The sequence below is a fragment of the Phyllostomus discolor genome, chromosome 1 (genome assembly GCF_004126475.2).
Source record: "Phyllostomus discolor isolate MPI-MPIP mPhyDis1 chromosome 1, mPhyDis1.pri.v3, whole genome shotgun sequence".
In the NCBI taxonomy this organism is placed as follows: Eukaryota; Metazoa; Chordata; class Mammalia; order Chiroptera; family Phyllostomidae; genus Phyllostomus; species Phyllostomus discolor.
The window spans coordinates 186,139,902-186,162,296 of NC_040903.2; the positions used below are offsets into that span (position 1 = coordinate 186,139,902).

Genomic DNA, 22,395 nt, shown 5'->3' on the forward strand with positions numbered 1-22,395 from the left:
TCCTACACATCTGGATGAATGTGACTTTGTTAATTCCTTGTTTGTCAGACTTCCATAGACCTCAATTTTTTATTCTAGGTGACATTTGTTTTGTAATCTAGTAATTTTTGCTATGGTTCTGCAAGGAGGTGAGCTGTGTTTACCTACACTTCCATCTTGATTGGAAGTTCCAGAGATTTTTTAAAGGTAGGAAAAATGAGACCTTGTATACTCATTTGTGAATAAATAAACTCTGGAGTGATACACAAGAAATTTGTATAAATGGTGGTTTCAAGTTTGGTGGAACAACTGAGCAGATGGGAAACAATGGTGAAAGGAAGATTTTTCACTGTATCTTTGCATATTTTGATTTTATAACAAAGTGAATAATTGCCTGTTCAAAAGTTGAATTAAAACTAAATGAATAAAATAATAAGTAAATACAGTGGTTTTGTTGTAGAGATCATTCACCTACAAGATAAAAAAGAAAAACCTACTCTCCTAATGCAGTCTACATGCAGTGATAGTACCGTGTTCTGGTTTCAAGTGTGATAACTTAAATAATTTATATAGAAATGAAGATGATGCATTCTGGCAAATTCTGTCAGATGTGTCAACAATTGGAGCAAACAGCCCCGATGACAATAATGATACTAATGTCGAAGCTAAATGCAAAGGGTTCTAATAAAATTGTTTCATATAGGAAAATAAAGAGTAACAGAGAACTCAGAATTCATCTCCAAATTAGGGTTTTTTTTCAGTTAAAAAAACATAGTTTTTTTCTTAGAAGTTGTTGAAATTTACTTTTTTAAAAAAATCCTCACCTGAGGACATTTTTTCCTTGCCTATTTTAGAGAGAGTGAAAGAAGGAGGGGGAGAGAATCAATGTGAGAGAAACATTGAATGGTTGCCTTCTTATACACGCCCTGACTGGGATCAAACTGCAACTTGGGTATGTGCCCTGACTGGTAATTGAACCTGCGACCTTTCAGTCTATGGACTTTGGACAATTCTCCAAACAACTAAACCACATCAGCCAGGGCTTGAAATTTATGTTTTAATACTGGTAAATTTTGTTGGAAGTAAATTATAGCTCTGTAAAGCTGATTTTAAAAAAATGTAAAATGTTAGGTTGAAAGAGACCTTAGAGATTTTGTCTAGTCATCCCCAGTCTTTTCACCCAAGGACTCCTTTTATTCTGTTTTCAATTATGGACTCCTGTATCTAGAAAGAAAGATTTTATGACCTAAATGAAATCATATAAACCACTATGATGAATAACACTAATAAGCAACAGAATTAAGTAGGTTTACAGATCAAAAAAGTCTTAACCACCTTCTGCTAGTTTAAAAGTTGGAAGACAAGTCATTTAACACATAATCTACTTAGACACTAATTTATAATTAGCTAAAATAGCACTCCTATTACCTAAAGGAAGCAGCCTGGTATTTGATTGATAATATCTTACTTAGTAAATTTATAATAACTTATGTAAATCAAAAATCCTGTTCCTTTAGTTAAGAAATACTTTCACTGTCAACATACCAATGGTGTCCCTAACTGGTCAGAAATCCATTCACTCATTTAATTATCCTACAGTCACCCATTCATTCATTCAATATGTATTGAGCACATAATAAGTGCAAGGCATTGTCAGCTTTCTACCCACAGTGAAAATCTCTTCACCTTTTAACTGTTTAAGTAATTATTAGTAAACAACTGTCCAATAGGTAGATATTAGAAAGAAACATAACCATGTTAAATGAGTTCAAATTTCTAAACTCTGATGAATACATTCTCAGACCAGAAAGAACTTGCTGAGATGGTCTCTGAGTCACAACCAAGAATTTTAGAGAATCAGTGGACAATGGGAGGGATGCCAGAATCCTGGAATGGGAAGATAATCTCCTTAGCTCAGACACAGAAAAAAGGGGCAGATTTTTAAAACTGTAGATTAAGCTATAGTTCTATAACAGCAAGGATGGCCACAAGTCACTATCCTAAGTGAACATTTTTATTCTAGACTTGGATAACAGTTAAAAAGAAAAAAAAGTTGTGTTTTGAAATGAAAAGAATTATAACCCAAAATAATAATTAATATGATGGATGATAGAAACAAAATTCAAAATACTCTAACTAGTCTGAAATACTAGACCAAAATTAGCAAGATAAACTTTAATAGGTCTTTTCCAAATTTCCAGGCTTTAACAACCTGTAAATACGAAGTAAGGTTACAGGTCATACTTCCACTAAATACAGAAATTACAATGGACCCTGCTGGCTTGACTGAAGGAAACGATCTAAAAGTTTCCCAGACTGTGCTACAAGTGTGCTTATATTTTTCTACTATGACCACCTTGTCATGATATTAAACTCCCACTGCATGAGGCTGCCACGCCACCAAGCATAGCTATCTCAGCCTATGATCTGTTCTTTCTTTTTCACCTTCATCCATGTGGGGGGAAACTCCATTAAAGTCTCTGAAGTATAGCTAATGTGAAACCACAACTTCTGAATAAAAATTTTACTTAAGGGTTAGAGGATAACAGAATGGAAGTATGAAGCAGGAAATACAACTGCTACTACAAGTGACCAGAGCCCACAGACTGAGCACTCACCCAGTCCTTTGTAGGACTCCTGGCCTGGCTCCTCTTCCCAGGACCATCCATTCAGTGAAAGTGCTTTGATATCTTCAATCCTAGAAGTTAAGCTGTACTCTCCCCAAGGTCCAGAGAGACAAACAACAAATTCACCTTACCCTGCCTCTCAGTCTGATCATCACAGTTAAAGGTGGCTGGAAAGTTTAGTCCTCCACAGCATTCGACTGTGCCACCTAGTGAGATGTGAGCTGGACAGAAACTGAGCCAGAAGGTATCAGGGTCAGCAGTACAGTGAATAAAAGCATAATCTCCAATGTTGGGATCCATGGGTCCCAGCCAGATAAGACAGTGGCAAAAGGTCACTAGGAGACACAAAGAGGCAAAGGAAAAAAATCCATAGTTCAGAGGGAAACTTGGGGCACAATTAAAGCGCCAGGAGAGGTTCATTAACTATTTCTCAGGACCATTTGTGTCTGGGGAGTGGCCTTCCAAGGCCAAAGTCAGAGAAAGAAACAGTATAGGAGGACTTCATATGCAAAAGGCTGTCCACCAAGACAGAGAGCAGTGCAGGACCGCAGGGCAAAGCCAATGAGATGAATCAGGGCTTCTTAGAGAAGTGGCTGATTCCAGGACTGGGGCAGGATAAGCCTAGATAATCTTGTGGTACCAGAAAACAAGGAAGTTCTCAAAAGAGGATGAGGCAAGTCAAAAGAATGCAGAAGCCAAATCTGAAGGAGCTTGCATGCCTAAATTTGGAACAATTTGAGCAATTAAATAACTAATGACAGTATTGGATTGTAATCCATAAAATAAGTTAAATAGCCATGAGTCCATGCTAGTATATAAACAACTGAATGAATGAATGAGGAAGAAAAGTCAGCTCTAAGGATTTAATAAATGTAGAGAATAAGAAATACAAAGTCACTATTAGGGAAATACTGCAGTAATTATTGTTGCAGACAAAATTCACCTATGGATGCAAAAATCAGTGGGCCATGGTTTAAGGGGTAAAAAGGACATTAGCCTACTCTCAAACTATCCAAAGATAGTTACCAATTGCAAAAGAAAAAGTAGTATCTTTACAGTGAAGAAACCTGACTTGACAAACTTACCCAAGCGATCAAGGTTAATACTACAATAATAAGACATAACAACATCATGTGCCTCTATTTATTTACAAAATAAAAAGTGAAAAATGTATCATCACCTCTTCTGGAGTCAATATATTCTTTGTGTTAGGGAAGCTCAGCATGTTTGTGCTTCCAGGTGGACCTGCCCAATAGACATGCATATTCATTTGCTAAATCAAACTGCCCAAACCAAGAAAAGTAATTTTGCTTAATTTTAATTCACCTAAATGAAAAACATTAAATTGATTTCCTCTTTCCCTCATAAAAAAAAAAGAGGGACATCAAAGAACATCCTGTGTTAGGATTACCAGATTGCTTTAGCTGAGTCACCATGAATCACCATGGGCATATTGTTTTTTAAATTTGTACATACTTGTTAATGTGGCATTCTCCAATCAATGCTTCTCAGAACCCTCTAAAAGGTACTGTTTCTTACTTTTGAGTCTCTGCCACAAGACATAACACATTGTTGCCTCTGAATGTCTTCTTAAACTTGAATGATTGCAATTGTCTTCTGCCTAGATTCTTTGCTCTCCTTGTTCTAAAAATTGCAATAAGTAGCTACCCATAAAAACCATGGAACTTTCTCCAGCTGTAACACCTTGCGTGATTACGTATCCATACATCCTTCTTTTATACCGAGGACCCTTTGATCAGGACTGGTGACCTTACTCCCTCTACTCTCTTAAACTCTAAAACTTCTGCCCCCTCCAGGATGAGATCTGAGGAGCTCCAGCTCAGCCCTAAGGGAACTGGCATTAAACTAGCCTGCTTTCCATCTCATACCTCAGGTTTGGTATGTAGAGTTCAACTGTGCTTCTAAAACAAAACTGTTGCCTTTTTCCTGGTTCTAGTACCTTACAGACTTATCTTGATAATTTGCCCACACTCCCAGTTTCTGTACTTGACTTTGATCTTTACCTCACTCATGCCAGTCTCTATTGTCATCCCCCATCTTCACCCACATCACTTGAATACTGTCCCTAAACCCCAGTCCCAGAGCTGGAGTCCTCTTACTGGTTACCAGTTCTGATGCTGAGAACCTAGAAGCCGTGCTCTGCTCACCTGAACTTCCCCCCACTGCCCACACCAAGATATTCTCTTCAGTCTCGCCTTGTGAGTGTATCATCCCACCGCAGACCATGGTCCCAGCCCTAGCCCTATATCCTTCTCTTCCTCACATTATATAATGTGTTAAGGAGAACGATATATTTCAGATGTATCATTTTTAGTATTTCTCAAAATTATGCTCAAGGGAAGTGTGTTAATCATTGTTCTCTTTCTACACAAGAGTGTTTAACAAATCACAAAACAGTACTGCCCAAAAGAGCATCAAAATGTGTATGACAGTACTCCAAATGAAGAATAATTCAAGTAATTAAATCTAACACCTTCAAAATTCAACCTCACATAGATAGCCATCTTTAGTTTTCTGCTGACCAGACACTGTAAAATTATACACAATTTACAAATGTCTTCTGGACTATTGCTGTTCAAGGGCCATCTCTACAGCTTACTAGAAATATAGAATCCCAGGCCCCACCCTAATCCTGGTGAATTGGAAACTACCCCACCCCAATCTTGGTGAATTGAAAAACCTCCAGGTTTGAAAAGTACTTTTCTAGAACCCTTAGAATTCTTAACTGCTTGTGTTTTCCTCAACAGCTTTGGAAAACATGTAACTACTTTCATCTTTGCACTATTCCAATTTGAAGCACCACCCTTCTCCCACGGCGTGGATCTGCTGGAGCTATTAATCGGTGACCCTGGCCCCCGCGTCACACCAGGGTGTGGGAGGCAGGCCTGCAAGGTAAGCTGAGCTCCCTGGAAACAGCGACCGGTCTGAGTGTCCAGTTTGGCAAATCATTAAATCCAGAATGATGAATATTCATGAAATTTTCCAAATTGGAGGCCAGGGAATAGTTTTGTGTCTTCCTTTTAGCTGAAGCTGTGGGGCAATGACACCTACTTTGTCAGAGACCATATTTCTGCCTTAATGAGACATGCCACATACAAGGTAATAATATGGGCATAATAATTTATAGTTTTAATTTGAACATTTCACCTAAAATGTCAAATGGCGTGCTTGAGTATGATATTGTTTTATCACGAAATTACATAGTTATGATTTTGTAATAAAGAAGGGACGTTATTTGTGCCAGGCCCTGTGTAGTAGAAAAGAATGAAACTAACCAGACAGGAGCAGGGATAATAGACAGATAAGGAAGACAGATAAGGAAAGAATCACGAAAGCTTTGCTTGAGATCCTGAATGCCCAAGGTCAGATGTTCCTCAGACTGGCCAGTCACACGAACAGACGAACATCTCTTTTTCACTTAAACTAGCCTGAACTGGGCTTCTTACCTTACATTTGCACCCCGGCTTGACTAATATACCATTGATATATTGGAAGATTGCTATAATAGTTCTTCTGTTGTTAGTCTAATCAGTATTTTTCTTAACATTTTTATTGACAAACATTTGGGGGTTTTGGAAGGCTACTACCAAATCTCCAAACTCCTGGCTGTTTTTCCTGATGGTCTGTTTATTCTACCTCCCTTGGGAACCCCCCTGAAGCTCCTGAGAACTTTCTGGAGAGCCACTTTTTCTTACCAAAGCTGATATGAATTTTTTTTCATCCTTGATGGGTGATGTTTCTGAATATTTTTCAAGTCTTACATGTGAATACGTAGTGGAAAGAACAATAGGCTGTCTTATTTATGAGTGGATTTAGAGAACACTTAATGGAAGCTCCCTGCATTAATCTACAAGAAGAGCCACTGGACACATTGTAATAATGATGAAGGAACTGAATGGTTGCAGCACTTTGCTTTTGAAACTGTTGAGAGCATCACGGTCATTTTAAAAGGCTGCTTCAGCTCGGATCATTTGGTAAAGCTGAAGCAGAGGAGTAGAAACATTTGCTTTAGAGAACCTATTCTAACTAGTTACACGGCAAATGGGAACCATTACATTTATCCACTTAGCCTTAGAATTTAGAGAGAATAATTGGGTATATAGTGATGCAGAAAAAGATAACCTAAAATCATTTTTTAAAAGTGTTAAAGGGATGTGGCCATTATAACATGGTGAAACTCTTTTTCACTTGGTCTAATCATAACCACTTCTCCATAGCACTGGAGTTAAGCTAATGTTAGAGAAAAGACCCCTTCAGAAACACTTCCAAACAATCATGAAAACTTCAGACAGTCCTGCTGCACTCAACATAATGGATTTATGTAAACTAATTAGCATTACTCTATATCATTGTCATAGAATCTCCCTTAACTACATTTCACAATTGTGTCTTGTTACAAAAATCTTTTAAAAACAAATCATGCTAGTCTAGGTCAGGCCAATGATCCATCTACTCCAGTGGTTTTCTTTTCTCTTTTTGTAATTTTTTTTAAAGATTTAATTAATTTATTTATTTTTAGAGAGAGAGGAAGGGAAGGAGAAAGACAGGGAGAGAAACATCAATGTGTGGTTGCCTCTTGCACACCCTCTACTGGGGACCTGGCCCGCAACCCAGGCATGTGCCCTAGACTGGAGATTGATCAAGCAACCCTTTGATTTGCAGACCCGTGCTCAATCCACTGAGCTACACCAGCCAGGTCTTTTTTTGTAACTCTTTAACCTATTTAGGTAGAGAAAATATCGGGAAGTCCTCCTACTCTATGTGTTCCCCCATACTAGGAAAAAAAATAACTTGATAATAACAAAATATCAACCACACAAATTCACAAGAAAAAATAACAGCAATTCTATAAATGTTTGCATAAATACACCAATAGGGGCAATTTAAAACCATAGCTAATTCAAGACAACAATGGTGATGTACTGTGATAATAAAACATCTTTCAGAAAAACTGGAAGAATTCCGACTATGTGTGCTTTGCAGCATCTTAACCGAGCTTCTCCCTAGGCTATAGTGTCTTATATATTGGGTTTGTTTGTTTTTCTTCTGTAAGATGGCTCTAGTAGGGCTTAGTTGTCTTTAACTTCATTCAAAACAATTTTGTTACATTGTGACAGTTGTCATATCAGCATGCATTTAAAAATTTATCAAAATTGGTGAATTTCCCCAATTCCACTGGCGTAGCTCAGTGGATTGAGCGCGGACTGCAAACCAAAGCATCACAGGTTTGATTCCCAGCCAGGGCACATGCCTGGGTTGCAGGCCATGGCTCCCAGCGACCGCACATTGAGGTTTCTCTCCCTCTCTCTGTCTCTCTCTCCCCCTCCCTTTCTCCCTCCCTTTCCTCTCTAAAAATAAATAAATAAAATATTTTAAAAAAATCTTTTAAAAAATGGTGAATTTTTGTTTAGCCATTTTAATATTAAAGATGGAAACTTTTGGCATATTATGCTTTATTTCAAAAAAGATAAAGATATAACTGGAATGTAAAAAAAATTTGTGCAGAGTATGGAGAAGGTGCAGTGACTGATCAAATGTATAGAAAATGTTTAGCGAAGTTTCATGCTAGAGATTTATCACTGGATGATGCTCTATGGTCAGGTAGACCAGTCAAAGGTGACAGCAATCAAATTGAGACATTAATTGAGAACAATCAACAGTACACCATGGGGAGAGAGCTGACATAGTCAAAATACCCAAATCAATAATAAAATTATTGGTGATAATGAAAAATGTGTTTTTTATTTTATGGAAAAAAATAAATGGACATTTTGGCCACCTTAATACACGTGTTATCCAATACAGTGGCCGTGGCCACATGTAGCTATTTAGTACTTGAAATATACAAATTTTGCTTGAGTTGTGCTGTAACTTTAACATATACACTGGAGTTTTGAAAACTTAGTAGTAAAGAGAGAATTAAAATCTCATTAATAATTGTTCATGTTAAATATACATGAAATGATTGTTTTGGATATATTATGTTAAATGAAAGATATTAAAATTAATTCTACCTGTTTCTCATTACTTTTTTAAATGTAGTGCCTAGGAAGCTATAAATTACATACTTGGTTTACATCAATGATTTTCAACATTTTTATCTCATTGGCAGACATAAACTAATTACTAAAATTCTGCAGCACACCAAAAAACACAGTTTGTCAACCTGACATAATTTTGATTCATTCATATTGGATGGCTATTGTTGTGTTGGCTGTTGTCATTTTTTTATTTGACAATCTAAGGGAACAGAGGTTAGTGCCTCTGACTAAGTAGTCAGGTGGTGTATGTTTTAAAATTTCTCGCAGCACCCCAGTGTGTTGTAGCATACCGGCTGAAAATCTCCAGTTTACATCATATTTCTATTGAACAGTATTGTTCTATACTAAGGTTAGGAATTAGGAGCAGAGTCTGGAGTCACTTTGAAACCCAGTTCTATGACGTTAAGCAAATTACTCATTTTGGGGGGCTTCAGCTTCATCATCTGTAAAATGGAGTTAATAACACAAGTCTTATGTCATTGTAAAGATTAAGAGTGTTTATATGTGCACAGAACAGTGCCTAGTTGTAGGGTAAACGGAGGCAGTCTGGCTTCCTCACTCAGGTGTCTGGGCAACTAAGGGAAGCAATTTACCATAACCTTGAGAATGGGCCTTATAAGCATTGTTCTCATATTTTTTAGACCGAGTCTGATAAGCTATTCCCATAGCCTTGAGTGGGCTTGTATGAGTAGTATGAAGCTCTGTTGCATAATATCTGTTGGCACCCTGCTGGCTTTGTCTGTGTTCTAGTATTTAAGGGGCTAGGGGCTCCCCACTGGGTGCCACTCTGGGTGCCATGCAGAGACATGCAAGGGGACACACATGCTACAAGCATGGGCTTGCCTACCCATGAATAAAGGCATGTCAAGCATTCTCACGGCTCCATGAATATTCTTCTGTCTGCCCGAATCTAAAGTGAACCTGTCCAGCCTTGAGCAGTAGCGACACACAAGTACACACTAAGCAGTCAACATATATTTTCATCTCTATCTGTATCTCTATTTACATCTCCCTATTATATACTAATTTTTGTTTATGGACTCCAAATTTTAGTAACACTTATTTTAGTAATTCTGTGGGTGTATTAGTCTTCTCAAACTGCTGTAACAAAATACCACAGACTACAAGGTTTAAACAACAGGAATTTATTTTCTCATAGTTCTGGAGAATGGCAGTCCAAATTCAAGGTGCTGGCAGGGTGGGTTGGGTTTCTGGTGTGGACTCTCCTCGGGTTGCAGACATTACCTTCTGGATGTGTCCTTACATAGTAGTCCGTGGTTTCTTTCTCTTCGTAAAAAGACACCAGTCCTATCTGGTTGGGCTCCCACCCCTATGACCTCATTGAACCTTAATTACTTCCTTAAAGTCCCTATCTCCAATTGTAGCCACAACGGGGGTTAGGGTTTCAACATGAAATTGGGGGTGGGAACACAAGTCAGTTAATAACAGTGGGTTATGTGTAGATAGTCCCTTAGCCATGTATCAAACGGAAAGCCCATGAACTCATAATTTCAAATCCATTCACACTCCACCAAGAAGAGCAGGTGACTACCAATCAACAAAAAAATACTAATTTTAATCAATAGATCTGACCATGACCAAAGGTATTTGGTTCTCCCTGACATCAACCTCAAAATACTTCTGTGCATTTAAACCAGCCTAAGTTTTTTAATCTGGTATGAATTAAATAAACCTGAATTTAATACAACTCTTAGTCTACATCATTTCTTGAAGTATTGAGTTTAATTAATGCCTTTTGGGAAAAGTTGTATTTCTTACTTGTTTTAAAATTACTTTATTGAATACTGATGTGTGCCCCAAGTTTTTGAATTTTGGAATTTGACAGAAATGTTTTTCCCCCTTAAACACAGGGCCTCTTGTTTGATTATATTTGCTCTCAGACTGTATTGCCACACCCAAGAGCTGCACTATTAATCTATCTTCACTCAGTAATTCTCTAAATCATTTTACAATCTTCAGTCTTTTGTAGTTCTTAATTGAGCTTCACCATCCAAGATTCAAACAGATAGGAATTTGAACATAGCATAACATCATGTTTTATTTCTAATTTTGGGTATGAAGAAGTGCTACTATTTCCACCTCTGTATTCATAATTTATGTATCTTGCCATGTATAATGAATACTTTTTGCCCAAATTTTTGAGGGAAGAGTAAGGATGCACATTATACATGGGTAGTACCTGAAATACCTTGTATCTGTTCTTGTGTTTTGTAATTATTTGTACATAAACTTTCTTGTACCAAAATATGTTCAAAAAATAAGTGCTAAAATTCCTTTGTAATGCAAAAAAAAACCCCCAAGTATCGAAATATAAATAAATAATTCAATCAAACAATTAAAACAAGTTTTTTTCATGAAAGTTTGGGCTAAAAACATGGGTACACATTATACACAGAAAAATATTTTTTTACTTTTATCTGCTTGGATTTTTTTTTTTGGCTGAGTTAACATATTAGGTCATAATCTTCAGGAAATAATTCAGATGATTACTAAATCCTATGCCTATGTTGGAAATTATAGTTTTATACTCCTTAGCCATAAGCATTATTACCAAATTTCAAGTTTTATCTTGACCCATCTGACTACATTCTCATTATATTTTCTTGTAGTTTATCAACATTAATGCAGAGTTACACTATCTAATAAGACTAAATGCTATGTATAAACTTCAGATTTTTCTATGGACCTCCTTTTCTAAATTATTTTTAAATGTTAAATTAATTTGAACACATTTCATTTCCATTTTTCTGTCCAATAAAGTGACAGTAAATTTAATTGGATAAATACTCATTAAATAACAACAACATGCAAAGCATTAAATAGGAATAAAAGCTAATAGACATGGTCTCTTCTTTCCCTTCCGGTCTAGAGGAGGCAGCCATGTAAACAATTAGCCTTGACAAACAATAAAATGCTACCTATTCCATTCATGTGTTGGATTGAATATTTGTGTCTCACAAAATCCACATGTTGAAGTCCTAAGCCCCAGTGTGATGGTATTTGGAGGTATGATGGTGTTTGGGGCCTTTGGGAGGTACTTAGGTCTTTATAATGGAGCCCCTGAGGAATGGAATTAGTGCCCTATGAGAAGAGACGGGAGAAAGTTGATCTCTCTCTAGGCCAAATGGAGATACGGTGAGAAGGTGGCTATCTATAGGCCAGGAAACAGGCTCTCACCAGATACTGGATTTCCAGTGCCTCAATGTTGTACTTCCCAGCCTTTAGAACTGCAAGAAATAAACATTTGTGGCTTAATCCATCAAGTCTACAATATTTTTGTCATAACACCCTGAACTAAGACATTGAAATTTTTGAAAGGAAGAGATATGGCTTCTAACCAGGTGGACTGAGTAAACTTCCACAAAGTGAGAGTGAGACATTTGAGCTGAGGCTGGAAAAAGCAGCCTGAGCACCAAGTCCATACAGAGTTGGGGAGAACCAAAGTGTCTCAGAGAATGGTACCTAAGTCCTGACCATACCATGCCTAGAAATCGCCCTAGCCATGGACTCCTGTCTAGTGAGATTATGAATGCTATTGTTTAAGCCAGTTTGAAGTGGTTTTTCTATTTATTGCACTCTAATTTGTATAGCCTCTTTAAATCTCTCAATCTATATTTCTAATTGTCAGCTAGGCATCTCCAAATAGATGTTCCAATAACACTCAGTGTTAGTAAGGGGTTGTCTGGCAGGTAGATGCCAAAATAGGATTAGATGTGCAAAGGGTGAACTGGGAGTAATACTGATGAGGGAAAACATAGAGGAAGCTGGTGAGCTTGGTAAAGCCATCTGACTAGTTCACACATTTATGAAGCAGGAAGGTAACTAGAGTGGAAGAGCCTTTGGTTGCGATGCAGCTCTAAGAAATTATGGCAAAGCTGATGGACAGCCAATACTGCTGATCAAAGGAGCAAAATTCTAAATCTACCTTGAGGGGTGGGGCTGGTCAGTATTGTTCCCCAGTCACAGGCCAGAAATAGCCCATGGAGGTCTGACCCAAGTCTAATTGACCTAATAGATTTCAAAGTGCAGAAGCATCTGGAGCTCTTGGTCTCACTACCCCTACTCAGCTCAGCAGCTTCTTTGAGATGCGTTTTCCTTACCCTCACCACCTCAACTTCTCTATACCCAGACTGAGTTCATCTCACCCTGCTATCAAACCTCCTCCTCCTGTATTTCCTACCTTCCTAGTCATTCAAAACAGAAATTATGTAATAATCATCCTTGAGTTTTTCCCTCTTTTTCATCCCTCTCAGCCAATAACACCTATTTTAATGATTCAACCTCAAAGCACCTTTGCAACAACCTTGCCATCACTTGCCTAATTCATGGTTTCATCTTTCTCACCTGTGCTGTTGTGCAGCCTAAGCAGAACTCAATTCTGACTCCCAATCAACATTCTTTTTACTGCATCAAACTACTTTGACAAGTTTATAGTTGGAAAGACCATTGAATTCATTCCTGTTTAGTCTTTGACACACCCTAACATATCTGAGAGATTCTGATGTGCCTTTCTCCACCCTAAATGGGAATTTACTGATAATTTTAAAAAGTCATTGTAGAGGGTTAAGGAAGCCATCCTCTGTCCAGGGTATACCATTATCATCAGTCTGTGCAAGGTCATCTCTGGTTTTGGGGTGTCTGACCTTTTGGCATCTCTGAGCCACACTGGAAGAAGAGTTGTCTTGGGCCACACGTTAAATACATTGTGACATGTAATCACAAAAAAAATCTCATAATGTTTTAAGTAAATTTACAATTTTGTGTTGGGCCACATTCACAGCCATCCTGGGCTGCACGTGGCCCATGGGCCTCAAGTTAGACAGCCTTGAATAGATTATTTATTCCTGTTCTTCACTCCCATTCCCCTCTGCCAATATGAAACTATTCTGATGTGTTTGATGTGTATCTTTATAGTTACAGGTCTTGGAGTTTTCTTTAGAAAGTTGAAGCTTTAATCAGTAATTATTAATGAAGAATTAAAGCAGTTAATTTTTTATATATGTGTGTCATCAGGGATAATATGTATATACAACTTTCAAAATCAATTATTAAAGCAAATATATTTTGAAAGTATTTCCAAATGAGGACAAATTATAAGAGAACAAGAGTGGATCTCAGCTGCCACAAACCTGGCGTTCCTTTGTGGAGACCTTGGCTCTGAAGATGAGTGTCCATCACTGAGGAGCGGCAGAATGGCCTCCAGGGATTTGACAGTCACTTTTCACTCTCATCACCTCCTTACCACAGACCACAGCTGGAATTTTGGGGACCTTCTCACTCCTTTGTTGTTATATCTTCATAAACCTCATTGGATGCAGGTTCAGGTCTCCAGCTTTGATTCTCAACCGTCTGACTTCAGTACCCCCTACTCTCTCCCCTCTGAAAGAATCCTCCAGGCACTGCAGCTTTTGGTTTGAAACTCTCCTCCAAGGGAGTCTGGATACAACATTGTCATCTACCTTCACATAGTGGGCAAGGTGGTGTCCTCTGGCACCATCTGTCTCTTGAGCATCTTCTCGGTCATCATGATCAACCTCAGGAGCTCCAGATGGAAAGAGCTTAAAATAAAAACTCCCAGTATATTAACTCCTCCATATCCCTGTTCTGGATCTTGCATATACTTAAAAATTTAATAGACTTTATTTCTTAGAGCCATTGTAGTTTATACTACCTGGACAATTTCAGAAATAAACAAATTCATAAGTTTTAAATTGCACACCATACTGAGTCTTGTGATGAAATAGTGAGCCATCCTGCTCTGTCCCTACCCAGGACGTGAATCATCTCTTTGTCCAGCTGATCAACACTGGATGGCCACTAAGTGTATCTATCCATAAGTTATTTAGTAGACATCTTAGTTATCAGTCACTTATCAGAGAGAGAGGGCAAGACCACGTTCACGTAACTTTTATTACAGTATATTGTTCTATTGTAATAATTGTTGTTAACCTTTTACTTGCCTAATTTATAAATTAAATGTTATCATAGGAAAAAAACCATAGTACATAAAGGGTTCGGTACTATGCAAGGCTTCAGGTATTACTGGGGGTTTGGAACCTCTCTCTCTCTCTCTCTCTCTTTCTTCCTTCCTCCCTCCCTCCCTCCTTCCCTTCCATAGGGTGTACTAACTGTGCATGCCACAATATGGATGAATCTTGAAAACATTACACTAAGTGAAATAAGCCAGACATGAAATATAAATATTATATAATTTCATTTATATGAAGCATCTAGAATAGTTAAGTTCATGGTGACAGAAGGTCTAATAGTGGTTACCAGGGGCTGAGGGGAGGGAGCAGGGGAGTTATTGTTTGATGCGCATGGGATTTCATTTTGGGGAACAGAAAAAATTCTTGAGGTGCTGAGTGGTGATGGTTGCACGACAATGTGAGCAATGCCACTGGATTGCATTTCAAAATAGTTCAAATGGTAACTGTTATGTTACATATATTTTACCATAATTAAAAAATTCTACGCCTGCAACTTCTAGAGACTGTGTGGCATAATAGGAAGAGGCAGAGTTTAGAGATTTGGAGGTTGTTGAGAGTTCCAGTTCTGACATTTGTAGACTGTATGACCTGGGGAAAGTAATTTAGCCTTTCCAAGTAAAGTTCCTTATCTCTAAAATGGGACAATAATCCCCACCTTGCATGGTTGTTCTCAGATTTTGGGATAACATATGTAAAGCATCTGGCATCATATCTAATATTGAGTGAGTGATCATTTAATGACACTTTTATGAACCGAAAAAAATACACATTTCAATTCAGAGGGCTGACATAGGCAAAGACAATTTACTTTTTAAAATTTGAAGTTATATACATAAGTTATTTAGATTACTTTTACCAATGACTATTTGCTAAAGAGAAACTATTTAATATCAAAATACCTTATTCCAAATTTTAGCTTCACCATCACCTCTTATTTCTAACTGGGCCATAAATAACAGCGTAAAACGCTGCCTCCCTGTGGGTCTGAACCTCTGAGCTCCAAGAGCGAAAGGATTATTCTAATATTCTTCATCTCCCCTTGGGTTTCAGCTTACTAATATTTTCATTAAACATTTAATTACTTTGCCATTAAGTGCTTCTCTGTTCCATGATCAATTCAAAGCTAAACAGGTGGAAAGATTTAATGTAATTCATAGTAAAATATCTAGGGTTGGAATTAATCCCTAAATTACCTGTACATAGACATAAATTTAGGAAGACACGCTAAGGAGAAAGCAATTGCTTGTGTGCTGTTTTGTAAGAGACCAAGAAGGCTGAAGGGTCTGCCTTCAGAAAACGGTTCTGTTCACAGGAGGCCCCCAGTGAATTCAGGTTAAAAGGATTTGCCCTTGCAAGATCCCAGGCCTCTCACTGGGACCTTCAATCCCTGTAATCCAGAAAGATTGTGACCAGACACTCCTAGATTATTGTCCAAGCCCACGGTGACTCATGAGAAAAAAACAATTAGTGTCCCCAGAATCCCTTCAGACAGAAAAGAGACATGTAATGAAACCTGGTGTGGGCCCAGGCAGGGCAAGGCACTTAGTGAATATTCAGCCATTACAAAGGTGAGGAAAGTCTATATACTTCCCTTTTCAGTTTTAATATCGCTAAGTGTCTGAGGGTTCCCCCCCTAGAGTACATTAATTTGCTATTTTAAAGAATGCAAGGGTGATTAAACCTATATTTAAGAAAGATGGTTTCCTTTGTAACTCCACAATCTTTAAAGTAAGATTAATAAAAATAGAACACATCATATAAAGAAGTCAAACTTTATACAATTTGTTCTTCTAACACACAACCCTTGTGTAAAGAATCTAGACTCTAACAGGTCCATTAAACTGCAAGGGCAATCCAAGCAGGGGATACTGATATGAAAGGAAGGTTCTGGAAATTAGGCTCCAAACTCACAGTAGTTTCTAACCTCAGCTGCACTCTGGAATTACCTGAGGAATGTTTTTTTAAAAAACCAATGCCTGGAACCCACCTGTGAAGACTGGCATGTGATCAGTACAGAAACTGCCTGAACACTGGGATTTTCAAAATTCCCCAGGTGATTCTAAAGTGCAACCAAGGAGAACTACTTTTCTAAATAAAAGCCAAACAGGAGGATGAGAGACAGTCATCTCTTCCATTCCGGATCAACTCATAATTTTCAGGTTCTAGTGCAAAATGAACATATGGGTCCCTTTTTTAAAAAAATTATTAAGATTTCAAGAAGACAACAGATCAACAGATGATTAAACCAAGCGTGGGGTCCTTCTAAGAGCAGAGCCCGGTGTGGCTGCACCAGTCACTCCCCTGTGAAAGCAGCTGGATTCCATTCTTTACTAAACCAAATTATTTTACTTGGTTTTTAGGAAAACGTTTTTTTTTTTCTGGAATGGCCAAAAAAAAAAAATCCTCATTTTTTCCTCACCTAATCCCTGCACAATATTATTGTCTATTTAAACAACTTGATTTGCCTCAAAATTTCCCTCACTTTGTCAAGACTGAAAAAAGGGTGACTATCAGAACCAATGTGTTGAGACATTTGAAGTTTGCACTTCCTATCCTAATTCACATGAGAAAAAACATCTTACCTATGAAATATTAACTCTGAATGAAGGCTGGTTTTGTATAGAAAGAAAAAACAAAACAAATCTGAGTCTGGAATAGTCAGCCTCTTTCAGAGACTCAGCAATTCTCACACCCCTGCCCAGCACACCTGGCGATCATCACTACAGATTTTATCCAGCATCCACAGTAAACACCCAAACTTCCAAGCCTCCATTTACTTATTGTTCTTGTCTATTATTGTTCTTTTCTATTTACCAATTAGTGAGTTTTAAATATTATTATAATTTCAGGGAAAACCTAGTCATCAAAATAGTGTAAAACTCCCTAGTTGCAAATTTTGTCAAACACTCCATCCAGCCCTTCCAGGTAAAGGCGGGCTTCCCTTTCTCTCTTCCACGGCAACAATCTGAGTGTACACAATGTTAGGAGAGCCCTCTCGTGGCCAGAGTGAAATTCTAACACTAGCAAATTTAAATTGAGCATAATACAAGATTCCCAGAACTGAACAGTTCTATGCCCTATGTCTTCTCAGTCCGCAGCTTGTATGCTTATTGTCACCACTATTGGAACTACTAGGAAAAGTGTGGGATTAGACTACAGAAGCAGCTGTGGAAATACAGGGCCTGATTTGGGGCGGGGAATGGGGGAAAAATCCAGTTAGATCTCAGGATGTCACTTCCACCCAGCACTTCTAACCCTCTTGGTCTTTCTCATTTTCATTTTGCAATCCTCCACTGTCTGAGATCCATTTGGATTAGTAAACATACTCCTTTAAAAATGTAAATATTGCCCTGCCCTGTGTGGCTCAGTGGGTTGGGCAACGTCCTGCAAACCCAAAAGTCACAGGCTGGATCCCTGGTCAGGTCAGATACCTGGGTTGGAGGCCAGGTCCCCAGTTGGGAGCATGTGAGAAGCAACTGATTGATGTTTCTCTCACACATTGATGTGTTTCTCTCCTTCTTTTTCTCCCTACCTTCCCCCATCTCTAAAAATAAATACATAAAATCTAAAAAATAAAACTGCAAATATCTCTGGATTCCACAGAGTCTAATAATAGATCAATGGTTCTCCAAATGTGTCAGGGGACTCGTTAGAAATGAGAATTCTGGGGTCTATCCCAGACCTACTAAATCAGAAAGTCAGGGGATGCAGGCCCAGTAATCTGTGTCTTTAAAAGCCCATAAGGAGGGTCTGATGCATGCCAAAGCTTGAAAAACACTGATTTATACTATTGGCTCTTTTCTTATTTGTGATTTTTATTTACTTTTAAAAAATTAATGTACATATTTAAGGTACAACATGATGTTTTGATATATATACACACACAGTAAAATGATTACTATAGTCAAGTTAATTAACACATTCATTTCATATAGTTACCATTTAGTGTAGGTGTATGCGTGAGTGTATGTAGCGAGAGCATCCGAAATCTACTTTCTTAGCAAGCTTCCATTTACAATACAATATTATTAACTATAGTCATCATGTTGTACATTAGACCTCTGGACTTATTCGTCTTACATAGCTGCAACTTTGTACACTGTGACAAAAATCTCATTTCCCCACCTCCCCACCACAGGTTCATCTGTGTTGTCGCAAATGGCTGAATATCCCTATTTTTTAAAGGCTGAATAATATTCTATATTATTGACTCTTCTGGTGAAATGAGAGATTTCATTTCAGAGGTACCCACTCTAAACGTGATTCAGGGAGTTTATTATAAATCCATATATATTCCCAGTCCCCATCCTTGGTTATTTTGATTCATAGGAGGTCTAGAGTGGGATCCAGAATTCTGTTTTTAACAAGCACCCAATGACTCTGGTGCAGGTGATACAGAGACCGTATTTACCCAATCACTGATACAGTGGGTGGGTTGGGTCATTCTAGAACATGGAGCACATTAGGAGCATGTTAGACTTACGTGGGGAGCCACAGGTGGGAGACACTCAGGATAGCATAAGGGCCCTGGATCCTTGGGAAAAGGGTGCAGAAAGGGAAGTTGGCACTGGCCAAATATAAATGTTTCTTGGTTACAATGTTTTGCCTAGGGTTGGCCCTGACTTATATAAGCAGAAAAACTCTAACCTCCTTCTCTTCCAATGGCTTCTCCCCTCCAAGCCCCAGAAATCAGGTTAGAGTTGTTATAAAAGTCATTATTATGGCTTAACTGAGCTTTTGTTGGGTACCCAGAGAAACTAAACCATCATATGTGATCTTTTTAATAGGAATGTGATCTGATTTACAATCAAAGTTTTAAAAGAAACTTTTGGAATTCCACCCATTTATAAATTGGGTATTGGCTGATTCATTGAATTTCCATAATTTTGTTCTGAAGTTATTTATAGGTATCTCAAATAGCGATTAGAAAAGTTTCCCAGAGAGTGAGTGCCAAATTAATATTTAATTTGATTTGATCTTTAGAATATATAATTACTGGTGTATATAACCCTAAGACTTACTAAATAGTAGTCTTTTTATTGCTTGCTATACCCACAATATACAGTAAGAGGCAGCTACATACATTAATGTATACCTAAAGTATGTATTATATGCCTATAACAATGTTACATACATCACACATGTACAACGTATTATGTAATAATCTCATATAATATGCACATATTACATGTAGTTTACATAATATAGTATAATGCATATAAAATCAATTTAGACACAAACAGTAATATGAGATGTTATGTGGTGTTCTGTTTTCACCACCTTTACACTGAAGTGATTGGAAGGATATGAGGCCCCATTATCCATACCACTTATTCAAAACAATATTTTGAAAAAATATTTCATATAATTTCATAACTCTTTAAACATGTTTTACAGATTTTTCCCCCCAGAGTATTCCAAAACTTGGATGCTAATGGAACCCATAGCCAACTGCTTAAATTCTGAATAGCAGTTGTAGTCTGTGGATTCCACAGTGCATCAGAGGAGAGAGTGGACCAGGTTAAGGCTATTCCCCCACCTACTCTGTAAAAGTCAGTTCAAATCAACCTTATCTTCAATGTAGGAAGAAATTTTTTTATTCTAAAACAGCAACCCCAAATTGTTAGTCTAAAATACCTCCTGTTTATGCCCATTATGGAACTCTGATTTTTTTTTTTTTACCTTTTTCCCATAAGCCTGCTTCCCACCAATCTTCATGCAGGAGGCAGACAAGGAGAGAGTCTTCCAGTATCTGTTGGGCTTTCCCTGTTTGAGACGAAATTAGAAGGAAAACCTCTTTCCTCATCCACCTGGCCAAGCCAAGGCACCCTGCCCTGGGAGCGCTCTGGCAGCCCCTTTCCTCTTGGCCCGCATCCAGCTGACACCCCAGCGTTAGACACACTGCTGCTTTACGCTGATCACACCCCTCAGCATTCCCAACTTAGGTTCTGTTCTGAGTGTAAGGGTCCCCAAGTGGATATTTTAACATGGAATCTGCTTTTTTTTCCCTTGGTCTTTTGAAAACATCCATAAACACCTAATAACTGTTCTTACCAGAAATACTGCAGCAGTTGTAAAAAAAAAAAAAAAATGAAAAAAAACACCTCTAATGCTGTGCTTTGGGGCCCTCCCTCCCCTCCCTCCATTCCACCCTTCCAAAAAGTTTTTCAACAGCTAACCGTATTCCAAAAGTTTGTCAGGCCAACCAAAATCACAGAACAAAACAAAAAACCCAGGGCATTTAGGTAGTAAATCCCCTATTTCTCAAGAGCACTCCCAGGAAGCCTCGATAACTTTTAGAGAAGGCAAAACCATTCCCTTGTGAGCCGGGAGATGAATAGCACTTCAGAGACGAAGTAGGTCTTTTCAGTCAGGAAGAAATGTACCTAGTAAATGTACCTGGGAACTAAAAGCTCTAGAAGGCCAACAAAGGTCAAGGCTAAAAATTCAGCTTTTCAGCACAAGCCAGGAGACACTGGGAAACTTGCGCCCGCCCCCAAGAGCGATGGCCGGTTCTTACTGCAGAGCAGCAGCACCACCTTGTGTGCAAAACCTTGTTGTTTTGTTTCCTCAAAGACCAACTGGAAGCTGACACCCCTCTGTGCTCTGAATCACGGAGTCTTCCCTAGTTTCAGGAGCGCTGCAAGTGGAGAAAACTCAGAAACACCATCCTTGACCTTCTCTGGAAAGGAGGAAACGGCAGGAATTTGCAGTAAAACAGTCTCCAGCACAGCCTTGAGGACATTGTATTGGACTGTTTGTTTACTTACCTGGCACTTTGACTGGGAGCTCCGGTGAGAAGAGATTGTCGTCCATCTCTGCATTTCCAGGGCACCCCAGCCTTTAGCACAGGGGCTGGCACATGGCAGAGACTCAACAAATGTCTGACAAGTGGAAGGACTCATTGGAACTTTCAGATGGGAAAACAAACTGGCCAGAACATCAGTACTAAATGTTTCCCACCAACTAGCTCTGTAGGTTGAACTGCAAGAGTTAAAATTAGAATTGGGTCAAAAAAACAAGAAATTAAGTCAACTTTGAAATATTAAGATATGCTCAAGTGACCAGAAGTTTTCAATGGTGGAAACTTCAGTGATTTCTAATTGACTTATCTGAAGGATGAATTATTATTATAAATGAGAATTTCCTCAATAGATAACCTAAGCCCTAATGCTAAAACAAATATTTTAGAAATCATCCTACAATGCTCATAAACCTAAATTAAATCTCATGTATCTGTATACAGTTAGAGGCATTCTGGGAATCTTAGTGATAAAATAATCTAAGAGCATTCATTACTACCCACCTTTCTAGGAGTCCTCTGTAGTGTTCTCATTCAGAAAGTCAATAAAACTGAGTTAGTAAAAGTCACCCAGTGGTGCCCTGGCTGGTGTGGCTCAGTGGATTGAGCACCAGCCTGCAAACCAAAGGGTCGCTGGTTTGATTCTCAGTCACAGCACATGTGTGGGTTGCGGGCCAGGTCCTCAGTTGGGGGTGCATGAGAGGCAACCAATCAAATGTTTCTCTTACACATCAATGTTTCTTTCCCTCTCTTTTTCCCTCCTTTCCCTCTCTCTAAAAATAAATTAATAAAATCTTTTTTAAAAGTCATCCAGTGATGAGTTTTGCCTAATAGAACAAAGAAAGTACGTTCCAATTCACACACACCCTTCATCTGTTGAGAACCACAGCAGTGAATTCCACAAGCCAAAAAAA

General features: G+C 38.3%; 1 long non-coding RNA gene across 1 annotated transcript in view; it reads right to left on the reverse strand.

Annotated features, from left to right (window-relative positions):
* LOC118497075 overlaps positions 1-22,090 on the reverse strand; it is a 31,441-nt gene extending 9,351 nt beyond the window's left edge. The window contains exons 1-2 of the long non-coding RNA XR_004899628.1: positions 21,450-22,090; positions 21,200-21,361 (exon numbers count right to left, since the gene is read on the reverse strand). This is a non-coding gene — a long non-coding RNA (uncharacterized LOC118497075). The remainder of the gene's footprint in view (positions 1-21,199; positions 21,362-21,449) is intronic.
* Between the last annotated feature and the right edge of the window lie 305 nt (positions 22,091-22,395).